This window comes from Neophocaena asiaeorientalis, unplaced genomic scaffold (assembly GCF_003031525.2).
Source record: "Neophocaena asiaeorientalis asiaeorientalis breed wild unplaced genomic scaffold, Neophocaena_asiaeorientalis_V1.1 scaffold5, whole genome shotgun sequence".
NCBI lineage: Eukaryota > Metazoa > Chordata > Mammalia > Artiodactyla > Phocoenidae > Neophocaena > Neophocaena asiaeorientalis.
This window is the reverse complement of record NW_020174698.1, coordinates 13908763-13917026: the sequence shown is the minus strand read 5'-3', so window position 1 is coordinate 13917026 and position 8264 is coordinate 13908763. Positions and strand designations below refer to the sequence as shown.

The 8264-nt window shown below is 38.6% G+C and overlaps 1 pseudogene; it reads left to right on the top strand.

The window, feature by feature from the left end:
• The first annotated feature begins 5807 nt into the window (after positions 1-5807).
• On the top strand, positions 5808-7847 carry LOC112409108 (matrin-3 pseudogene; annotated as a pseudogene).
• The last annotated feature ends 417 nt before the right edge of the window (positions 7848-8264 follow it).

Here is an 8264-nt window from a genome sequence, read left to right as displayed (position 1 = left end):
TTGTATGGAACCACAAAAGACCCTGAATAGCCAAAGCAGTCCTGAGAAAGAACAAAGCTGGAGGTATCACACTCCTGATTGCAAACCATACTACAAAGCTATAGTAATCAAAACAAAATGGTACTGGCATAAAAATAGTATAGACCAGTGGAAAAGAATCTAGAGCCCAGAAATAAGCCCTCACAGTACAGTCAACTAATAGTTAACAAAAAGAGCCAAGAACAGGCTCTTCAATAAATTGTATTGGGAAATGGATAATCACATGCAAAGAATAAAATTGGACCCTTATACCACTCACAAAATTTAACTCAAAATGGATTGTAGACTTAAACATAAGAGCTAAAACCATAAAACCCTTAGAAGAAAATTTGGTGAAAATCTTCTTCACAAGATGTGTCAAAGATTATTTTTTTGTATATGACAACAAAAACAAAAACAAATAAGTGGGACTACATCAAACTAAAAAGCTTCTGCACAGCAAAGGAAACAGTCAAGAAAATGAAAAGTCAACCAACAGAATGGTAGAAAATATTTGCAAATCATGTCTGATAAGGGATTAATATACAAAATACATAAATAATTCATAAAACTCAATAGCAAACTATCCAATCAAAAAATAGGCAGAGGAACTGAATAGATATTTTCCCAGTGAAGACATACAGTGGCCAACAGATACATGAAATGGTGATCAACATCATTGATCATTATGTAAATGCAAATCAGAACCACAATGAGATATTATCTCATACCTATTAAAATGGCAATCATCAGAAAGACAAGGGATAACAAGTGTTGGTGAAGTTGTGGAGAAAAGGGAACCCATGTGCACTGCTGATGGCAATGTAAATTGGTTCATCCACTATAGAAAACAGTATGGAGAGTCCTCAGAAAATCAAAAATAGAACTACCATATGATTCATCAATCCCACTTCTGTGTATTATCCAAAGGAATTGAAAGATTCTTTTTTTAAAAATCTTTATTTATTTATTTATTTTTGGCTGCATCAAGTCTTAGTTGCAGCATGCAGGGTCTTTCGTTGCAGTGTGCAGGCTTCTCTCTAGTTGTGGAGGGCAGGCTCAGTAATTGCGGTGTGCAGGCTCAGTAGTTGCAGCACACAGGTTTAGTTGTCCCACAGCAAGTGAGATCTTAGTTCCCCCAAACATCCCCTGCATTGGATGGTGGATTCTTAACCACTGGACCACCAGGGAAGTCCCAAAAGATTCTTAGAGAGCTCTACACTCTCATGCTCATTGCAGCATTATTCACCATAACCAAGATATGGAAACAACCTAAAAGTGTCTGTCAACAGATGAATGGATAAGGAAGATGTGGTGTATATATACAATGGAATATTATTGAGCCATGAGGAAAGATGAAATCCTGCCATTTGCAACAATATGGATGAACCCTTAGGGCATTATGCTAAGTGAAGTAAGTCAGACATAGAAAGATAAATACTGTACGATATCACTTATATGTGGAATCTAAAAAATCTGAACTCAGAAATAGTAGAGAGATGGTTATCAGATGCTGGGAGATAGGGAAAATGGGGAGATGTGGACAAAGAGTACAAAGTTCAGCATGGTGATTATAGTTAACAATACTGTATTATATAGTTGAACGTTTCTAAGAGAGTAATGTCACAACAAAAGAAGACATGGTAATTATGTGATGTGATGGAGGTGTTAGCTAGCATTATGGTAGCAGTCATTTTTCAATAAATAAGTGTATTAAATGAACACCTTAAACTTAAACAATGTTATATGTCAATTATATCTGAATAAGGCTGGGATGGCGGAGGGAGAATGGCAGTCCTAAAGAGCAACCAAATTGTAATCAAAGGCAAAGCGGTACTGAAATGATTTCTACAAAATAAAATTAGAAATGAGAAATTAACTGAAGTGTTTGATCACATTGACATATCTTGCTTGCAATGATCTTGGCGAGTTTGGAGAAAATTAGTGGTAAGAATATAGAAAAAAAAACCCAACAACAACACAACCACAGCCACAATAATAACAACAAATAAGGCAACCATTGACTCCTGGAGAAACAAAGCATTGTACAGAAAAATAATTACAATCATAGCATACTATCTGGCTTGCTATTGAACAGTATTTTCACGTCACAAATACAGACATAATGGATACAAATTTTACCAAAAATTGTGATATAGCTATACAAGCAGATGAACTAGCGAGTATAAATATATTATTATAGAGCTACGTCCTTGTTTTCCATATTGTGAAGTCAATATATGCTTTAAGTTGAAAAAAAAAGGATGGCAATATATTGTATTTAAAATATGGATGTAGGGCTTCCCTGGTGGTGCAGTGGTTAAGAATCCACCTGCCAATGCAAGGGACATGGGTTTGAGCACTGGTCTGGGAAAACCCAACATGCCGCGGAGCAACTAAGCCCACGCACCACAACTACAGAGCCTGCACTCTGGAGCCCGCAAGCCACAACTACTGAAGCCCGCGTGCCACAACTACTGAAGCCCGCTCACCTAGAGCCCGTACTCTGCAACAAGAGAAGCCCGTGCACCGCAACGAAGAGTAGCCCCTGCTCGCTGCAACTAGAGAAAGCCCACACGCAGCAAGGAAGACCCAACACAGCCAAAAATAAATACATAAATTTAAAATAAAATAAAATAAAATATGGATGTAAATAAGAGAAAAGAAAATTAAGTATTGAAATTGCTTACCTCTCAAGGAAATCACGTATTGAGGTTTGAGAGAGATAGGGCTGAGCATTAGAGCTTATTGATTAGAAGCTTTGTACTATTTGCTCTTTTAAACTGTATAGATGTATTACTTTTAAAAATAAAAATTATATTAAGAATGTACATTTTTAATTGTAAAATGACTACATGTAAGGATATAAAAAGATAACATGTAAAATACAGGTCTGTAGGACCAGAATCTACAACATGTTTATCTAAGATGAAATTCTCAGAGCACTTTCAGTGAAATTCAACGCCAAATTAAAGTTCAGAATTTCTCCTACCAAAACCATATTTACTATCTCTACTTTTGTGATAATCATGCTCTCACTTTTCTTTTTTTTTTTAACTTATTTATTTAATTTTATTTTTGGTTGTGTTGGGTCTTTGCTGCTGCGTGCGGGCTTTCTCTAGTCGCGGCAAGCGGGAGCTACTCTTCTTTGTGGTGCGCAGGCTTCTCATTGTGGTGGCTTCTCTTGTTGCGGAGCACAGGCTCTAGGCGTGTGGGCTTCAGTAGTTGTGGTGCATGAGCTCTAGAGCGCAGGCTCAGTAGCTGTGGCGCACGGGCTCAGTTGCTCCATGGCATGTGGGATCTTCCCGGACCAGGGCTTGAACCCGTGTACCCTGCATTGGCAGGCAGATTCTTAACCACTGCGTCACCAGGGAAGTTCCCCCTCACTTTTCTTTATCTTTGTACTATCAAAGGTTTTATCCCTAACCTACAGGTTAAATGTTGCCTGTTTTTGACTGTATCTAAATGAACCCTACTGCGTATAGTATGCTATAACTAGCTCCATTTTCTAATACACATATTTGTGAGGTTGACCCAAGAAAGTGTGTTGCTGCCAATAATTTTTTTCCACTGTATTCTATTTGCTTTTGCCTATACCACATTTTTGTTCAAACTACTCTTGACATTTGAGTTGTTTCCATTATTTTTGCCATTACAAACAAAACTATCAAATCATATAGAATTGCATTTGCTTTATGCAAATTAATTTTGTATCCAGCAACTTTACTAAAATCTCAATTCTAGTAATTTATCTCTCAATTTTTTTCTATGTCTATTTATAAAATCCACAAATAATGGCATCTTTGCTTTTTTCCAGTCCACATCTCCTTTATTTATTTTTCTTTATTACTAATACTGGACCTCTGGTACATATTGAGCCTGCCAATCAGATTGTGGTTCAAATTCTCAGTTACAGCTTTGTACCCTTCTCAGCACAGAACTTATGTTCAAGAAAGTTGATTTTCCTTGTTATCTTCTGGGGTATGAGGTAGGGAGGGCAGGTTTAATCCTGGCTCACCATTATACATTTGGCCATTTGATGTCCTAGTTTTATAGGGGAGACGTGTCTTCCTATTAGACTCCTTCTCTTGAACAAGTTTTGGGCTTTGTTTCCTGTTGCCATATCCTGTGGGGCCATGGAGAAACATGGTTAGGGAATAAGCCAGTTCCATTTCTCAATTTACCTATCTGAGCTCTTGACTTAACTTAGATAAGACCTGAAATTTTCTTACCTTATTATTAGTTCACTGATGCATTTAAGGAAATTTTATTAAATATATTTTATGAGAACTGTTTAGTTGTTTTTATTGGCAAGTCAGTCCAGGCACCCAGCCTTCCATGTTAGCAGAAAAAAAGCAGATGAGTTGAAGAATTATGAAAACAAACTAGGCTGCTGATTCTTCAGACAGGATGCAAGACCTAGTTTAAGTGTACCCTTTGAAGTAAGGCCAGTTTTCTAAACAATTTTTAAATCCTTTCTCAAAAAGTAATGACAATGCCAAGACTTTTTTCCTTTTCCAGTAAAAGCCGTATACTACATTTCCGACAGTAGGTAAAAATATCCAAAGGGTGCATTCATTGCACCCTGATGTCATTTCTCTTGGTGAAAACACTATTACATTTTTTTCCAGAAAAACTATCTCCGTGCCAACACATATTATGCCAATCAGTTACACATCAAGTTTTGAACTCCAAACACCTACACAAAGTTCTTCATGATTGGCTGTCACTTCTCAGAAATAACACAGTAATGTTCCAGCGTTCCTGAGAGATCATAGTATTCTTTTACAGTCCGTTTGATGTATGTTTCCAAAATGCCAGACAGAAACCCATAATGGCTTCAGAATTTGTGCCAAGTACACATAGCTGAGATTACTCAGATAAAGTCATATTAATCTTAAAGACATTTGCTATTTTTTTAGAATGACAAAAGGGCATTCATAAAATTTTATGTCTAATTTACTTTGTTTATTCTATGGATGTGACCCTTAATTGTTTGTTTTGCTATTTAATTCAATGTTTGCTGAACAAAATGACAGGCATTTTGAGTCCCACTTTCCTGCATCCAGCATAACTGAGGTTATCAGACTGGACTCGCATATTCAGAAGAGGAAAACAGTCACTAAAATAAGGAGTCAAAAACTCCTTTTTTGTATCCATAACGTCTGGCAGTACCCCTGGCATGTGGGAGAAGCTAAATATTTATGAAAGGAATAATAATGTTGAGGGATATTAAGTAGAATTCCCCACTTGTGCCAGGAAGAAAATGACAGAGAAAGACAGGCTCTGGGGTTCGATAGATCTGGGCTTGTATTTCAGCAACGTCAGTCATTAACTTCCTGGCACTAACAAGTGAACATCAGTTTCCTAATCTGTAAGGAAGGGTATAATGCCTAATTCACAGGGCCGTGAACTGTGGGGATTAAGTGAGATAGCACATAAGCAACTAGCATAGTTCCTGGCACAAAGTTGTTATTCAGTAAGTTATTTCCCACTTTTTCAAATACTGTTTAAAAATTATCGCGAGAAAACAACGACCACCGCTGAGAGTGCGAGCGACGTGTGTGCGCTGAGTAGGGGGAGGGGCCTGGCGCGTGCTGAAATGGGGCTGAGAGTTGTCTGCTGGTTCTCAGCTTGAAGAAGATTCTACAGTCATTATTGATCCTTTTTCTTGGCGTTACCATTTTTTGAAGCAAAGTTAACCTAGTTTTCTAGTTTGAGCTTTCTTTTTAGCCATCTTTTTTTTAAAAAAAATTTAATCTATAAACTAGACAAGAGATAGTTCTACAATGTCCAAGTCATTCCAGCAGTCATCTCTTGGTAGCGACTCGCAGGGCCGTGGGCGTGACCTGTCTGCAGCCTTTTTGCTGCTGCTACCCAGTCTTTAAGTATGCCAGCATCTCTTGGAAGGATGAACCAGGGTACTGCACACCTTGCTACTTTGACAAATCTTGGAATGAGTTCTTCATTGAATCAACAAGGAGCCCATAGTGCACTGTCTTCTGCTAGTACTTCTTCCCATAATTTGATTTCTGTATTTAACATTGGAAGTAGAGGTCCCCTCCCTTTGTCTTCTCAGCACCGTGGAGGTGCATACCAGACCAGTAACATTTTGGCCAGCTTTGGTCTGTCTGCTAGAGACTTAGATGAACTGAGTTGTTATCCAGAGGACAAGATTACTCCTGAGAACTTGCCCCCAATCCTTCTACAACTTGAAAGGAGGAGAACTGAAGAAGGCCCTACATTGAGTTATGGTAGAGATGGCAGATCTGCTACATGGGAGCCACCATACAGAGTACCTAGGGACGATTGGAAAGAAAAGAAGCACTTTAGAAGAGATAATTTTTTTTTGTTTTTGGGGGGGTTTTTTTGGCTGTGTTGGGTCCTCTTTGCAGTGCACAGGCTTCTCATTGCAGTGGCTTCTCTTATAGCGGAGCATGGCAGGCAGGCTTCAGTAGTTGTGGCACACGGGCTTAGTTGCTCTGCAGCATGTGGGATCTTCCCAGACCAGGGATCGAACCCGTGTCCCCTGCATTGGCAGGCGGTTTCTTAACCACTGCACCACCAGGGAAGCCCAAGAAGAGATAGTTTTGATGATCATGGTCCTGGTTTCAACCCAGTGCTTGGTTATGACCGTGGAAGTCGTTTGCAAGAATCTGGTTATTATGACAGAATGGATTATGAAGATGACAGATTAAGAGATGGAGAAAGATGTAGGGATGATTCTTTTTTTGGTGAGACCTCATGTAACTATCATAAATTTGACAGTGAGTATGAGAGAATGGGACATGGTCCTGGCCCCTTACAAGAGAGATCTCTCTTTGAGAAAAAGAGGGGTGATCCTCCAAGTAGCAATATAGAAGACTTCCATGGACTCTTACCAAAGGGTTATCCCCATCTGTGCTCTATATGTGATTTGCCAGTTCATTCTAATAAGGAGTGGAGTCAACATATCAATGGAGCAAGTCACAGTTGTTGATGCCAGCTTCTTCTTGAAATCTACCCAGAATGGAACCCTAACAATGATATAGGACATACAATGGGTGATCCATTCATGTTGCAGCAATGTACAAACCCAGCACCAGGAATTCTGGGACCTCCACCTCCCTCATTTCATCTTGGGGGGCCAGCAGTTGGACCAAGAGGAAATCTGGGTGCTGGAAATGGAAACCTGCAAGGACTGAGACACATGCAGAGTGGGAACTAGCCGAGTTGTTCACATCATGGATGTCTGGCAAGGGAAAAACGAGATATCAACTATTACAGCTGGTGGAACCATTTGGAATTATTCAAATCATCTGATTCTAAATAAAATTAATGAGGCATTTATTGAAATGGCAACCACAGAAGATGCTCAGGCTGCAGTGGATTATTATACAGCTATACCAGCATTAGTATTTGGCAAGCCAGTGAGAGTTAATTTATCCTAGAAGTATAAAAGAATAAAGGCCTTTATTGAGATGGAGACCAGAGAAGATGCAATGGCAATGGTTGACCACTGTTTGAAAAAGGCCTTTTGGTTTCAAGGGAGATATGTAAAAGCTGACCTGTCTGAAAAATACAAAACATTGGTACTTAGGACTCCCAACAGAGGCATTGACTTACTGAAAAAAGATAAATCCCGGAGAAGATCTTACTCTCCAGATGGCAAAGAATCTCCAAGTGATAAGGGATCCAAAACTGATGGTTCCCAGAAGACTGAAAGTACAACTGAAGGTAAAGAACAAGAAGAGAAGTCAGGTGAAGATGGTGAAAAAGATACAAAGGATGACCAGTCAGAACAAGAACCTAACATACTTCTTGAATCTGATTTGCTTGATCTACTTTGAGTGAGCTTTTGGTTTTCCAACTGTGGCCAATTGACAAAAATATTTTAAATCTTAGAAGCCTGAAACACTGCATCAGACCTTATTGTCATGCTGTAGTAAATTCTCCAAGGTAGTGCAGTCCTGTGAGGTTTCTTGGCAATGAGCCAACTGTAGCTCACCTTCCTTGACTCAATAATATTTATTGATTTGCTTATTTGAACAAATTATCTCTAAGATAAAGTCTACAGTAATATATTTACTTGTACAAAGAAAATCATATAAGCCCTGAAGGTTTTAATAGCAGTAAAATATGAAAGGTGGTCACTGAGTTTTGCTTCCTCAACCAATTTTTTTTTTAATCCAAGAAGTGATAGCAAGAAGGACATGAGAGTGGTATGAATAAAATTATAAACCTAGCACTTTTACAGTTTACAGATT